Below are 17216 nucleotides of genomic sequence, written 5' to 3'. Positions count from 1 at the left end.
CCTGATGCTTACATACATCTAAACGCTTCTCTCCAACAGCAAGGGTTGGGGGTAAACCCAACTCCATTAGTCAACATAGAACATGACACCATTCTAATAGAGGTGGATAACAGCGACTTAAAGAGTATTACTCTAGCCGCAGGCACCATTATTGGAATGGCGGTTGATGACCGACATTTTTCCATCGACTTAGTAAATGAACTGTTAGGACCAATCCCCCAGGACTGTTTTGACGGTGACAGTGAGGACAATACAACACCAGACAGGATTTTTACCCGGCATGGGGGGAACTTCCTGGTTTACACTTCCTGCCCCTATGATAAGGAAGATGTGACTTGTGGCTTCAGGAGGGATGAGGTGATTTTCCAGGTCCATGAGGGCTGCCTTTCCCACCTGAAGCCTCCAGTCCAAATCAGCACTCTGACCAGGGACTTCTCCACCCAGCTGGAGGAGGCCGCTGAAATAGCCAAACCAGAAGTCTTTCCAGGCTTCAGGCAGATGGTGGAAGAGAGAGTCAACCTAGCTGATGCCTGTGTGACTCTGGAACAAAAGCAAAAGTTGAAACAAGTTTTCTTGGATTTCCAAGATCTCTTTGCGGTAGACTCATATGACTGTAGTCGCACCGACATCCACACAACCACAATCCCCACGGACCCTGGCATGACTCCTGTGTTTGTGAAGCAATATCGCTTGCCTCTCGCATTAATGGAGTCCCTTACTGAAATAATTAAGAACCTTGAGTCCCGGGGAATAATCCGTCCCATCCACAGCACCTTCAATAACCCAGTGCTGGGAATATTAAAGCCAAACGGCCAGTGGAGACTCTGCGCCGACCTCAGGGAGCTCAACAAACGGGTCCATACTTCCCAATGGCCTCTGCCCTACATTGACCAAGGGCTGGCCCAGGTCCAGGGGTCACAGGTATTCACTGCAATAGACCTGACCAATGGATACTGGACCGTGCCTGTCAGTAGGGAGGACCAATACAAACTGGCTTTTACCTTTGGGGGCCAGCAGTACACATGGACCCGGACTCCCTTCGGATACCTTAACTCCGGTAATGAGTTCAACATTTTCCTACATAAGGCCATGCCCGACCTGGGTGCGAGGGGTAACCTGGCTTATGTAGATGATGTCCTCATCAAAAGTTCATCTGTGGAGGAACACATAGCAGAGATCCGTTATGTTCTGACCCAGTTGAGGGCCGCCGGAGCAAAACTTTCCTTTCAGAAAGCACAGTGGTGTAGAACCCGTGTTAATTTCTTGGGGCATGAGATTACTCCTCAGGGTCTCTGTCCCCAGGAAAAGAAAGTGGAAGCACTTCAGAAACTGAAAGACCCCACAACTCTGCGGGAACTAAGGAGCCTCCTTGGACTGACTAATTACAGCAGAAAGTTCATTGAGGGCTACGCAGAGATCACCAGACCCCTGATTCATCTCCTGAAGGGGGGGGTCAAGTGGGAATGGGGTCCAGAACAAGCCGAGGCAGTAAGACAACTCAAAAGAAGCCTCTCACAAGCGCCTTGCCTAGCTTACCCTGTCAGAAACAAGGAGTTCTTCCTGGAGACGGGGTTCTCTAATACGTGCTTGACGGCAGTATTATACCAAAAGCATGACAAGGTCAATAAAGTAATCTCCTATGCGAGCAAAACTTTATCCTCTGTGGAGGAAAAATTCAACGATTGTGAGAAGGCACTCCTGGCAACGGTGTGGGCATTGAAGAATTACCGCCCGTTTATCCAGGGGGAACACATCATAGTGGAGACTCCACACCAGCCTCTGCAATATCTCCAAAGTGACAGAATCCGGGCCGGAAATGTGAGTAATTCCCGAATTACTTCCTGGATTCTGTCAATGCAAGGCTTTCCTGTGGAGGTCAGATATGGCCAAAACAAGAAGAGTCCCCTCGCGCAAGGTCTGGCTGACTTGCATGATTGTGCCAGAGAAAACTGTCTCGAGGACGAAAGTCTAAAAATAAAGGACAACACGGAGGCATACCTTAATTCCCCACACAAAGTCTTTGAAGAGAACAAGTGTGAGGGAATGCCCACTGTCTATGTGGATGGATGCTCTTACCATGTTGACAACGACGGGGAGAAAGAACTGGTGGCTGGCGTAGGGAATGCATGGGTGAATGAGTCCCCAGAACCCTCCGCTGGATACAAAATTGGTCCCCAAAGTAGTCAGGTGGCAGAATTGATGGCTGTGCATCAGGCCATCCTCACTGCTGTCCAGCATCAACTCCACGAACTGGTCATAATCACAGATTCGGATTATGTACGGAACGGGTTCGTGGAGCACCTGGTTAATTGGAAAACCAGAGGCATGTTATGTGCTAACAACAAACCCTTGAAACATGGGAAGTTGATCCAAAACATTGATGATCTGGTCTCCTCGAATGAGATGACCATCTATTGGAAAAAGATCAAGGGTCATTCCAAAGTAGAGGGACCAGACAAAACTGGAAATGACTTAGCTGATCAGCTGGCCAAAACCGGGGCCATCCAAGGGGATCTAATTGAGATTGAGTCCCTGTTGGGGGAAATCCAGGTCACTGCTATCACTAGATCCCAGACAAATGCTCACAACGACCTTTCAATTGCACAATGGAGTAAGGAGACCCCTGATGCTGATTTGATTACAGCTCAGAAGGGGGATCCAGTTATTGGTAAGTTTTACCAACACCTTGAGGACCCTGAGAACTTTCCCCTGACGGATACCGATTACATTGGGAAAGAGGACCTAAGAGTGTTGATGAAATGTCCAAAAATGTTCCGAATCCAAGATGGTTTGTTGGTAAGGAAATCCAAAGCTGGCCACGATCAGTGGGTGGTTCCTACCTCATTCCGAAGCCTGATGTTAAGTCACGCCCATGATGCGGCCACCGCCGGTCATAGGGGGTTTCACACAACATTGGAAATCTTAAGAGAGGTTGCATACTGGCCACACATGGGGCAGGACCTCGACCAATACTTGAAGGGGTGTCTTGTGTGTGCACAATTTCAGCCATCATCCCTCACGCACCGTGCGCCTCTCCAAAAGCGGGGGATGACACTGCCATGGTCAGATTTACAAATCGACTTTGTAGGCCCCGTGATTCGCTCTGCTAGGGGGAATAAGTACATGTTGACTGTGACATGCTTGTTTACCAAGTGGGTGGAATGTCTCCCAGCCCCAAATTGCAAGGCAGAAACGGCAGCCGCCTTGATGATTAACCACATCTTTTCCCGTTTTGGTCTACCTCAAAGGATTGAGTCAGACAGGGGTAGCCACTTCACCAGTGAAGTAATGACAAAGATGTGGGAGATACTGGGGGTCAAAAGGAAGTTGCATATTGCTTATAGACCAGCTTCTTCTGGGGCAGTAGAGAGATATAACCGGACAATTGTGAGCATATTAAAGAAGTTTGTGGCAGATTCTGGGCCAAGTTGGGATATCCGATTACCTCTGGTCCTAATGGCCATCAGATCTACCCCTTCATCTGCAACCAAAATGTCACCATTTGAGTTGATGACTGGGCGCAAGATGGTGCTTCCTCAGCATTTGCTCTACAGGACCCAAGAGCAGACACTGATAAATGCCTCCACTACTCATGAGTAAGTGGAGAATTTAAGGAAACACCTCCAACATGCTTTTGCTTACGCTCAGCGGAATCTAGAAAGATCAGCTGATAGCATGAAGACCCACTATGACCTGAAAACTTCCAGGAAGGAATATCAGGTGGGGGACCGGGTCTATCTATACAACTTCCAAAGGAACCAGGCCAAGCAGCGAAAATGTTTGCCTACATGGAAGGGACCCTTTGAGATCATCGACAAGATCTCCCCTGTGGCCTACAAAATCCACATCCCCAAAGGTCCTTTGGCAGCGGGGGAAGACAAGTGGGTCCACATAAACCAGTTGAAATGTTGCCATCCCAGGCACACTCTGCAACAACTGGAGGAATCCTCTGGAATCCTAGAGGGTACTGTCTCAGACTAATTCAGTTCCAACCATAAAACATACCACATCTAGTCTCTAAAATATTGTGATTTGCATGAAACTGTCTCTTAGTTATACTGTTTTTTTTTTCAAAATAAGAATGTAATGTTTCGTTATGATGAATTGCATATGCTGCCCCACTATATCAATGGTGGGGGAAAAATGTCTATGGATAGGTATTGCCGCTCTTCCTTTGTCGTCCTAGGAGAAAGAAAACCTGGAGACGGGCCAAGGAGGACGATCCGGAGACCGGGAGCAGAGACGCAATGGGCCGGGGTACCGCCCAATATTCCCATCAGGACCGGCGAGGAGAACCGATCGATCCACCGGATGGAGGAAAAGATGCTGAACTGTGCCATCTATTGGAAGAAAATGAGGAAACATCCCAGGTCTTGCGATTCCCATCAGGAAACAGAATGGCCATCGCAAGAGGGGGGCTTGTGGGATGTATTTACCCATGCATCCGAGCCCTACCTCAAAACTGTGCAGTACTGACATGAAAACATCATGATGGCCAGAGCTTCCCAGAAAATGCACAGGGAAATGCATGAAGAATAGGCTGCCACTCATTTTTGCCGATGTTATGGGCACAGAAGGAAACTGCCTAAAACCACCATTGGACTACCCACACAGTAGTCTGAAACCATTGGGAGTGGCAATGCTGATTGCCAAAAGCAAACCATAACTGTTGGGAATTCATTTTCTTAAATCCCAAAAAGGGGTGCAGTACCAGTACTCACCACTATCAGAAAGCCGGCATTTTAAAACCACCAGATTTTACTTTTTTGTAGAAAACTGAATAAATGAACCCAAAACAGGCCAAAGAAAGACTTACTGAGAGGTGGATACAATGTAAAGTTATATTCTGAAGTGACTTGAAGGTTTATAACAAGACTGGCTGAGCTGTGGATTTCAGCAGTTTAAGTAAATTTGGACTGAAAGACACTAAAAAAATCTAAATGTTTAAATTGACTGAGTGACCTACTTTTGAGTGTCACATAGGTTGCAATTGTTTAAATGTCATAGTTTTAAACTTAGAATCAGCCTTCTAGCTGCATATGTGAAAATGTTTAGTTTTATTTGAATGCAGAAACTGGGGAACAGAAATGACATGTAGCTAAAAACTGGCTTAAAGAGATTCCAATTTGCCTGGCAACTACCCCCATCAGGAGTGAAACTTGAGTCACAGCTGTGTTCCCAGGCCTAGCTGCCCTTTTGCTGCTCACACCAAAAGGGATATGACACTTCCCTGATTGAATTACCTGGGCTCTGCAGGAAATTGAACAAAGCCCTGTCTTGACTCAGGCAAATGTTTTATGGCGGGAGTCGTAAATGGAGATTTCTCCTGGAAGCACAGGGGAGGGGCACTGCCTGTGAGAGCAAGCTGGCTTGGCAGAACTGGAAAAACCAGAAATTCAACCTTGTGCTGGAGGAAAACCACACCCCTTTGGGGCCAGAACATAACTCTAAAAAGATGAATAACTCATAGTACGGACTTGTGAAAATTATTTAAATGACACCATAATTCTTGTGATTTTTCTGCCCACATTTTAAGAGGTTTTTAGAACCGGTGGCATGTTCAGGGGGGTTTTAGCGGAAAAGAGGATATTACTCAAAATGTGTGCATGTGAAAAATCTGACACTTCATCCACTAATGTCCATACTCCTTGCGCACATGTGTATAAATTTGGGGTAATGTACGGTATTGCAAACCAGTTAAAAAGTGCAAAATATTGCCATTTCTGAATGCAAGCTCCCAGGAAGAGCAGAGTTTGAACAGGAGATACCTCCTGTGATATGTGAGGGGTGCAGATGATTTTAAAACAATATGTACCTCTGCAAATATGTATTTGGTTCAAATCTAGATTTGTGTGTAAGTTGACAGGAGGAGTGGACTTTCTGCAGGCTGTAAAATGACATCACTCTGACACAACCTAGCTCCCCCAATCAGGGGAGAAATGAAAGCTTGGCCAATGATAAGTGGAGAGGGGCTGGCTAGTGATGCTGCTCACACACACCCATTTTCAAAACACATAAAAGCAGAGAGACAGGACAGATAGGGACCTTCAAATTCATTTGCTGCGGGACGCTCTGCGGGAAAATCCATACTTCAAATCCATCAATCTCCAGAGAAAGCTGTGCAGAAAGACCCAGAGAAAGCAGAGCAGTATCCAAAACCAGAGAGAGCTGAACCGGAGTGCAGTCCTAAACCTGACCAGATCCGTGGCAAGGCATATTTCTAAATATATTGTGAGTACATAGCAAAACTGTGCAGAACCAATCTCTTAGTTAAAATAATATAATTCAATCCTATTTTAATCTAAGTAGAACTGTCTCCTAACTGTCACCTGTCATTTGTAAAGCTGTCACTTGTCATTTTCTCGTTGCAAGCTGCACTTGTCTTTTTGAACTTTAAAATTTCAAATCTGAAAAACAACCTTTATTTAATCGCTCATAGCTCCGTGACCGTTTGTGCTAGAGACTTGCAGTAACTTTCCCCAGAAAGCTGGGAATCGTGGCTTTTCTACGAACCTAGAACCGCATTCCTACCCCCTATAGTTTTGCCGCAATCGTGGAAAACGCACTCGCGAATTTGCCGCGATTTGAAAATTTCTCCACTTGCAAAAAGATAGCTGCTTTTGCTTTCCTCTGAAAAAAATCGTTTGCCTCATAAAAACTATCCCTGCATCACTGCTAGAGTGAGCCTGAGCTAATATTAACTTGATTTCACTCACCCTGAACCTCCTAGAGGGAATTAAAAGCATTTTAGCATATTTTTTTCTACATTGCCAGCACATTTAAAAGCATTTGGGCCTGTGTTTTCAACGTCTGTAGTCTAAGTTGCTGGGTGAACTGAATCACATTTGATTGCATTTCTGAGAATTGTGTGCCTCCCTTCCATCTCCTTGCATTGCATAAAAGGGGGGGTGAATTGTCCAAGAAAGTGATTACATTGTCTTTTGCTGAAATCTTATCAAAAAATATTTTCTGTACTGCATTTCATTCCACATTGCATCCATTGGAAACCATAAAAGTATTGTTGCCATCTTATCCATTTCATGTCAACTCCTTAGTGATTATCAAGAAGTGTGCTAGTGCCAGATTCTCTGTTGTTAATCTTTATCATATCAGATTAAGTGTGATATTCAATTATTATTTTATTATAAAGTGTGATAGATATATATTGCTTTACTTCTCAAATAAACCTTTTAACTTGCAAAACAGAACTACTTCTTGGCTCAGTGGGGTCAGGGGGATTCTGAGAGAGGGGTGTTATATAGGGGTAGTCATCCAGAACGCATGAACTGGACATAAAGATATATCAATAAGGGTTTTCATTCAGTATTCTAGACTAGGCGTTGACTTGGCTGTAGTGCTGAATTGAATCCTCTTACAGTATACTACACTGTGCATGGTCACACTAGCCACATTGGCACAGTTGCCATCCTGTTTATTCATGCATTGCTTGACATACACATGGTGGCCAGGTTGTGCGTCTTACATGTGGTCATTTATATACGTTAATGGTCAGATGTGTGCCAATGATGTGTCATGTTGGGGTTGGTTGGTTCAGATCAGGAGTCATTAGCTATGCGTGCATTCTCCACTCACCGTCCATTCCCACCCAGGTGGAGTATGCACCCCACCCATTCCCACCCAGGTGGAGTATGCATCCCCCCATTCCCACCCAGGTGGAGTATGCATCCCCCATTCCCACCCAGGTGGAGTATGCATCCTCCCCCCATTCCAACCCAGGTGGAGTATGCATCCCAACACATCACTACCCCGATGCACTGCCATGGGCCAGTCAGGCAACTCACCAAGCAGCCAAGCACGTGGTCCAGCATGTCGCTCCATGTGACGGGGTAGCGTGGAGTTATGCAGCACCATGGCATCATGTGTTGATCTGGGAAATCGGGCGCAGCAATGTGTGATGATCTTGCTGGAGTCACATACCATCTGCACATTGATGGAGTGGTATTGCTTGCGATTGCGGTACACCGCCTCTACCAATTCAATATGGGTGCACTCCAGGGCACCAACACAATTGGGCATGCCTGTCAGTGCATGGAAGCCTACTTTGGTGTCGGCTATCTCCTGGGCAGTCCGTGGTAGGGATATGTGGGTGCTAGCATGCTTCAGGAGGGCATCCATCACTTGGGTCAGCATGCGTGAAAATAGTGGTTGTGAAATGCCATGCATCTGGCCCACTGTGTGCTGGTAGGTGCCTGTGGCCAGGAAGTGGAGCACAGGCACCACCTTTAGTAGCGGGGGAGGAGGGTGGCAGTGCGTGTTTCTATGAGGCTGGCAATGTCGTTGTCTATCATGTCCACTATGGTGGTGATGGTGTCCCAGTCCAACCGGTACAGGGTGTGGATCTGGTCAGGGATTAGATTGAATGGGCTGGGTCTGATGTGAGGGATTGGTGGCTGCCTACGAGGTACTACTGGCTGCACTGCTGGTAATTGCTGGGCCTGTCTCACCCTCCTTCTCCTCCTGCGTCTCCTCTGTGCTGCCTGTTGTTGCTGCTGTAGTTGTTGTTGTAGTTGCTTTTGTTGCTGTAGTTGTAGCAGTATAGGCATGTCTTTCAGCGCCATGATTGCAACAGCCAGTGGTAGCATTTTGGTGTAGGAAGGGGTGTGGGTGTACTCATTTTATACGGGGCCAGACTCCATTGAGTCCACCTGTGGTAATTGTGTGCACCTGTGGCAGTTGGCTTGATTGGTGATTGCTGTTTACGGGTGGTCCGCGATGCCTGTATGGCCGCCATTGTGGAGGCCCTGATTACCAGCTTCGGGATGCCGGTATTTGCATGCTCGTGTGGGTTGTGATGTCCTTGTCAGGCTGCTGGTCCTGAGGATAACCCGGTAGAAGAACTGGAAGCGTTGCTGTAGAGTTCTTCCTACCAATGTACCTCTTTGTATTTCTAATCCAACTACAAAGGGATCAATTAGCCGAAAGATGGAGATCACTGCATCCATAGTTGGCAAGTTCAGACACCGTTGTCACCCTCGGGTTGGAGACTCCAATACCGATGACTGCCTAAATGGAAAGACCTGAGTTCAAAATAATGTAGTCTCCCAAGAACAATAACATGAACATGAATACCAGAAACAAGCGAGAACATGAAATAGCCAGGGTGCAAGACGAAACGAGGAGATTAAGTGTAGCACACTTACCACTGTGGTCTATGGTGAAAACACTACTGAGGAACTCGTACACCATCCAACCTAACCCTAACACCTCACCGGCAAGAGGACACCTATGTGGAAGTAGAAAAGAAGGCAGGTCGTTGGACGGTCCGGGATCAGCAGCGTGCAAGCAATGTAGGTAATATCCGGAAAGAGGAAGTAGGTTGTTGGACGGTCCGGGGTCAAGCAGCGTGCGAGCAAACAGGTAGTATCCGTAGGGAAGAAGCAGTTTGATGGGCGGTCCGGAGTCAGCAACGTGCGAGCAAAAGAAGGTAAGACAAATCTGCAATGCAATACAGGTCAGAGGAACAGTCCGGAGTCGAGTGCCAGGGGAAGAGCAATTAGACAAGGAGGGCAAGAGGGGGTCAAGAGCAAGAGCAAAGGTACGAACAACAATAGCCTTGATACAAAATCAGAAGCAACTAGTGCGGCAACCCGGAAGAGATTATAACGGGTGAGCGCGGTCGCGCTTTCGCTTGACTCCTCCCCTGCGGAACACGATAGCGTTATGCTTGTGGAGGGGACGCCACAATCACCATGGCAACGATGCTGTATGCGTTCTGAAGCGGTTGTGGATGTAGCGGGAATCTGAACGTGATGTGTGTTTGGAAGGGATTCTGCCGGGGATATTGCCAGGTGACAAAAAGGGTAATGAGTGTTTGTGGCCAAACCTGACAGTCCTACTACCAGCATGACGGTATTTACTCCACGAAGGGGCGCGTGTACGCGCCCATGCCGGTATGAGGGGGCACGGTACAGGCAGTGCCAGTATTGCCGGGTTGTCGGGTCGGAATGCCCCGGACCCATTAACGATGCCGCTATTACCATTCCGCCTTCCTTTTTTCATTACCTCCATTCTCGTAAAGAGGGCCATAGTCTACGCCATCATCTGCAACGGATTTATATTGGTAGTACTATAAGGGAACTCAGAACCAGAATACGGGAACACTTATCTGGCATCGGCAGTCAGGATGTATCCTTGCCACTTGCCCAACACTGGCAAACCCATCACCAATTGGAGGAAAAGAAAAGCCTACAGTTCATTGGACTGAAAAAAGTACTATTGGGAATTAGAGGAGGAAATAGAGAGGTTTTACTACGCCAAGCAGAAGCATGACTAATTTGCAGATTCTGCACAACTGAGTTCGGCTTAAACAAAGACAATGAGATGATCCACTTCTTCTGAATTAAAATTGTGATACTCTTAATGTTAATAATAATGGTATTTATGAGCATAGGCATCTCTACAACATTCAGTACAAATAGTTATTATTAGGTTTCTATGCAAAGTGCTCTTTTTTTCTCTCTATCATGTGCCCTTTACATTTTACCAGACATGCGTCAGACGATCTTCACACTATGCCTACAAGCATTCTTGTAATTGGTGTACCTTATCCATGAAAACTGATCATGACAGACAAAACTGTAAGTATTTGGCTCCATGCAAAACCTGTTTGGCACACATGACTTTGAGTTTGATTAATTTGGGTTAGTAATCATGCTACTGATGGTTTTTCGAAAAGGATTAGAGACATGTGAGTTTATGATATATGTATATTCCATTGCGATACCGGACAGTGATTTCTGAATTGATTAGTCTGCCGTTAACTTTAACAAGTGCTTCAGACCAGGGAATTGCGAGATACCGCACAGCGCTCATTGCATTTTGACAAATGAGGAGTTTTTCTCCTCGCACACACCGACTGCACCACCATTAGTGCTAATCTCACAATTATGTGAGATGCTGCCTAGCGCCTCTCTACCCCGCTCAATTTGGAGCATTCTCCCTTTTGAGATTGATTATATCCCCATTGTTATCAACCTTAGGAGATAATTATGGCATTAACATATGGCCTCTACATTTTTTGTATATTTCGACTGTGGGGCACCATTACAGGGTCCGCTATCATAATTATCATTGTAGCACATTTAAAAATGTTGGTATACGCATATCAATTAACAAGGGGGTCCTGGGAGTCCCTCTGCCAGACATTAGTCCTGGTTACGAGAGACTTACCCAGAGTCTTTAGCTCACTATCTTTCACAGAGAAGAAATATCCCAAACATATCAGTCTTTGTCCTGCCCTGGGGCAGTCCAGCATCGAAATGCTAGGCAATTCTCCTCTGAACAAGAGTACCAACAGAAACCCCAGACACGTGTTTCGGTCTGGTCGGACCTCATCAGTAGGGTGGATCTGTGTCTCTCTAAGAATAGTGAGCAAGGGGTCCAGGTCTGGATTCCCCTAGTAACTTAGGGTGAGACTCAAAATTACTTAAATATGCAAATTAACAAGGGGGGTCCTGGGAGTCCCTCTGCCAGACATTAGTCCTGGTTACGAGAGAGTTACCCAGAGTCTTTAGCTCACTATCTTTCACAGAGAAGAAATATCCCAAACATATCAGTCTTTGTCCTGCCCTGGGGCAGTCCAGCACCGAAATGCTAGGCAATTCTCCTCTGAACAAGAGTACCAACAGAAACCCCAGACACGTGTTTCGGTCTGGTTGGACCTCATCAGTAGGGTGGATCTGTGCCTCTCTAAGAACAGTGAGCAAGGGGTCCACGTCTGGATTCCCCTAATAACTTAGGGTGAGACCCAAAGTTACTTAAATATGCAAATTAACAAGGGGGGTCCTGGGAGTCCCTCTGCCAGACATTAGTCCTGGTTACAAGAGACTTACCCAAAGTCTTGAGCTCACTATCTTTCACAGAGAAGAAATATCCCAAACATATCAGTCTTTGTCCTGCCCTGGGGCAGTCCAGCACCAAAATGCTAGGCAATTCTCCTCTGAACAAGAGTACCAACAGAAACCCCAGACACGTGTTACGGTCTGGTTGGACCTCATCAGTATGGTGGATCTGTGCCTCTCTAAGAATAGTGAGCAAGGGGTCCACGTCTGGATTCCCCTAGTAACTTAGGGTGAGACCCAAATTTACTTAAATATGCAAATTAACAAGGGGGGGTCCTGGGAGTCCCTCTGCCAGACATTAGTCCTGGTTACAAAAGACTTACCGATAGGAGAAGAGCTAAGTAAGCAGGTAGGGCGCGGCGAAGTAAACGGAAAGCCAAAGGACAGCAGAAGGAAGAAAAGGAAGTGCCGACGTAACGGCAAAATAGAAGGATAGGGAAGAAAAGGGGCAGACAGAGAATAGTTAGCAAAAGGGGAAGCGAGAGCGGAAAAAAGGCACAGGAAGAAAGGAAGTCGGAAACCGACGAACGGAAAGAGGAGCGGAACGGGGAAGTTCGAATGGAACAGAATCACAAGCGAAGGCAGGAGCAATTTTATCGAAGAGGCGGAATAGCAACGCAGTTACCTGTCTCCCTCGCTTGAATAAGTAGAAGTAAAAGGTTGAATCTGAACGTCCTCCATCTTGGATGGAAGACTAGACTTGCACTGCTAGTTGGTGGTAATGTGACCAAACAGCCGCCTTCTTGGATTCCATTGAACAAGGCGAGGATGGTGAATCTTCCACTGCCTCCAGAAATATCTAGGGGCCCTTCTGACAGTATGCCCTCCCCGTGAGGTGGAAGGACCGGGTTTCCAAGGATGGAACTTGTGGAATCTTCATACCAAACTAGGAGCCTGAACTGCGGAGGCAGGTACCCATGTTCGATCTGAGGGTCCATAACCTTTCCAATCTATGAGATATTGTAAGGCTCCTCTGTGATATCTGGAATCAGCAATGGCTGACACTTCATATTCAGGACCATCAAAATTGTCTATGGGAGGAGGTGTGACTGCTCCTTGTCTTAGGAATCTGTCAGACACGTGAGCTTTCAGTTGAGAGACATGGAAGACATTGTGGATTCGAGACCATGATGGTGGTAATTGAATTCCATAAGCCACATTCCCGATAGCCTTGAGTACCTGGAAAGGACCAAAGAATTTAGGAGATAATTTCGAAGGTATCAATCTTTTTGGAAGGAATTGAGACGATAACCAAACAAGGTCTCCTGGATGATAAGTTGTGTCACGGCTGTCAATTTCACAATGAGTGTAAATGGTAAATTTGGCACACAGAGGTACTAAGCCATCCGCTCACCTTGGCGATTGTAGACTCCAACCAGAAGACTCAAAGCAGATAGGAAGATTACCCTGAACAAATCCTGACACCTCCGCCCGAGGTAAAGTAACCCGGGTGAGGAAGCAGGATTCCCAGGGAAACCCTCTAATGGGAAGAAAACCCTGGACGACTTCCAAGCACGGTGGTCCAGTTGACGGCAGTGGATAGGACAGCTCCGGCAGGAACCCTCAATGGTAACCTCAGAAATCTGATCTGTCGATTTGAACAAGGGAAGAAGCAGAGGAAAGTTTAGAGGAGAGCGCCAGGTAAGAAAAGAAATAAAGAGGTAATGGAAAGCTTCTCACCATCCGAAGATGGATTAGGAGTGATATCCGGAGCTTAATGGAGTAGGTGAGCTTCGGGAGAATCTAGATCGGGATAAATGGGAATAAGATACTGCGGTAGAGGTACGAGAGCCCCTAAAGAGCGGGAGACTTACTCAGCTGGAAGGGAGGCAGAGACGGGAATCAAAGGAGAGTAATCCGTGGAACCGAAGGCGAGCGGGATGAACGGGGATGGAGAAACCGGGGAGAACACTCTACAGAGGATCGAAAAAGACAGATAAATCAGAATTGTTAGTTTGAAGAGAAAACAAGTGAGTTAGGAGAGAGAGATTCAGTAGCGAACTCACGGAGCGCCAAAGGCAGAAGCGACGCAAATTGCCGGTCGCTTGGTTTCCGTATAAAGGGTCACATGATCTCCATGCCACACGTGATCGTCTGTTCGCACGGTATGGGAGCGTGCAACAACTAGACCGCTGCTAGTCGGATGAGGAGAAAGGGAAACCACCCGCCTAGCGGGATGAGTAATCAAGGCACCACACAGACGGGTTCGAGCCCATATAGACCACTTGCGATGAGGTGTAACAGTATGCCCCCTCCTCCGGGAGGGCGCCCCGGGTTTACCCGGATGAAGTAGGAAGAACCGTCGTACCAGACGAGAAGCGTGAACCCCAGAGGCAGGTTCCCAAGTTCTCTCAGCAGGAGAATAACCCTTCCAATCAATAAGAAATTGTAAGCGACCTCGATGGATTCGTGAGTCACAAATAGCCGCAACCTCATATTCAGGACCATCATCAGTGAGAACTGGAGGAGGTAAAGATTCCCCATCACGATGAAAACGATACTGTACAACAGGCTTGATCTGGGACAGGTGAAAGACTGGATGAATCCGAGACCAGGAAACCGGTAAGGCCAGACGAACAGCAGCAGTGCCTATCTTGGAGAGGATTTGAAAAGGACCAAAGTATTTGGGAGACAATTTAGATGGAACAAAACGACGGGGAAGAAACCTGGACGACAACCAAACAGAATCCCCAACGGTTAAGTTCTGAATGTCTCGTCGATGACGATCAGCATACTTCTTGGCTCGATCCTGAGCTTTTTGTAACGACTGTCTGGCAATCTTCTGCCCTTCATGGATATCAGCAACCAGAGAATCTATACCTGGGCAGCCAGATCCAGAGGGAGACACCGATGGAGCAAATGAAGGATGATACCCATATGTACAATAGAAGGGAGTGGTTTGTAGAGCAGAATGTAGAGAATTGTTGTATGCGAATTCTGCAAACGGAAGCATTTCCACCCAGTTGTCTTGAGCTGCAGAGATGAAACACCGTAAGTATCCCTCGAGAGTCTGATTCAATCGTTCTGTTTGACCATTTGTCTGGGGGTGAAATCCAGACGAAAGGGCCCGTTTTACCCCTAAAATGTGACAGATCTGTTGCCAATAAAGAGAGGTATACTGAGGACCTCGATCAGATACAATTGTCTCCGGTAGGCCATGGCGAGAAAAGATTTCAGAGAGGAATATCTTGGCCATGGATGGGGCACTGGGTAGTTTTCGCAAAGGAGTAAAATGCGCCAATTTCGTGAAGTAGTCGATGGTGACCATGATGGTAGTCATTTTCGCCGATGGTGGCAGATCAGAAATGAAATCAGTAGAAATTATCTGCCACGGTCGTTCCGGAATAGGCATTCTTGCTAACAGCCCTAATGGGGAGGAACGAGGAGTCTTAGCATGAGCACAAACCGTGCAGGCAGCAACATAGTCCTGGACATCAGATCTCATACTTGGCCACCAGAAATGTCGCTGGATGAGCTCCAAAGTGGGAAGGACTCCTCTATGTCCGGCTGCACGTGAATCATGACAGAATTTTAAAACCTCCAGTTGTAGTGAAGGAATAGGAATCAAAACCTGAGTACCATGAAAGTAATAATCTGCTTCCTTGGATAGTTTGTGAAGAGAAGCCAAGTCTTCACAGAGTGATTTATTACATCTGGAGGCTGATTGTATCTCTTGAAGGAAATCAGTCAGAACTGCGATAAAACTAGCGTTGGGAAACATCTTTTCCGGACGAAAGGAAGAAGCTGGGGAATCCTTGCGGGATAGAGCGTCAGCCCTGAGATTATGTCTGCCAGGCCAGTAAACAAACTCTATTCGATAGGGCAAAAAAAAATATGCCCAACGTGCTTGCCTGCTGTTAGTGGTGTAAGCGTTTTGGAGAACCTTGAGGTTTTGGTGGTCAGTACGCACCAAGACTGGAAAGGGGGAACCCAATAACAAATGTCTCCATTCTTCAAAGGCGCGTTTGATGGCCAACAGTTCTTTCTCGAGTACAGAATAGTTTGTTTCAGCAGAACTAAAGGTTTTTGATAGGTATGCTACTGGTCTCTCTTCGCCATGAGCAGAGGACTGTAGAAGCACAGCCCCTAATGCATTTTGGGAAGCATCTGTTTCCACTATGAATTGTTTAGATTGATCCGGATTGATCAAAACGGTCTCTGATGTAAACAGTTTCTTCAGAATATCAAATGCTTTCTGGGCTGCTTCATCCCAAACAAATGAGACACCCTTCTTGAGAAGACGGGTCAAAGGAAGGATGATTTCAGAGAAGGATGGGATGAATTTCCGATAAAAATTGGTGAATCCCAGAAACCTCTGAATTTCTTTTACTCCTGTTGGACTGGGCCACTCTATCACTGCAGAGATCTTTCTTGGGTCCATGGCGATTCCCTGGGACGATAGAACAAAGCCCAAGTAAGTGACCTGTCCTTGGTGGAACTCACACTTAGATGCCTTGCAGTAGAGATGATTGGATTGAAGGCGTTCGAGTACAGTATTGACATGATTGATGTGTTCGTTCTTGTTGTTGGAGAAAACGAGAATGTCATCGAGATAAATGATCACATAACGGAATAGAATGTCCGCGAATAAGTGGTCCATAAATCTCTGGAACACTGCTGGAGCATTTACTAACCCGAATGGCATTACGTGGTATTCATAATGTCCGAAAGGAGTGCGGAAAACAGTCTTCCACTCGTCTCCGGGTGCGATACGGATGAGATGATATGCTCCACGAAGATCTAATTTGGTATACCATGAGGCCCCTCTAACAGCTTCTATAATATCAGTGATGAGTGGCATCGGATACTTGTCTGCGGTTGTTATCTTGTTGAGACCCCGATAATCTATACAGGGACGGAGCTCTTCTGAATCTTTTTTGGGAATGAAGAAGAGAGATGCCCCTGCTGGAGACACTGACTCAGAAATGAGGCCATTCCTCAAATGGGTTTGCAGATAGTCCTTCAATACGGCTTTTTCTCTTTGAGAAAGTACATACATTCGGCCAAAAGGTATAGGTTGATCGGGAAGCAGATCAATATGACAGTCATCTCTTCGATGAGGAGGTAAGGTAGGAAAATCCGGATTATCAAAAACGGATCGGTAGAGTAGATGACAGTCAGGAATCTCAAGATGATTGATGGAGGATACAGTGGGTTTGAGGGTCTGATCCGAAGGTATTCGGATTCCTACTGATTCGAGGGAAAGGCAGTGATGAACACAATAATCCGATCCTAAAAACAAAGTACCAGCAGTCCAGTTTATGAATGGATTATGTAGTCGTAGCCAAGGAAGTCCAAGGATGATTGGGTAATGGGCCGTTCTTATGACATCAAAAACCAATCTTTCCATATGAC

This window comes from Ambystoma mexicanum, chromosome 8 (genome assembly GCF_040938575.1).
Source record: "Ambystoma mexicanum isolate Mex_15411 chromosome 8, UKY_AmexF1_1, whole genome shotgun sequence".
Taxonomy (NCBI): domain Eukaryota; kingdom Metazoa; phylum Chordata; class Amphibia; order Caudata; family Ambystomatidae; genus Ambystoma; species Ambystoma mexicanum.
The sequence above is the reverse complement of the archived record's forward strand: the minus strand, read 5'-3'. Positions refer to the sequence as shown.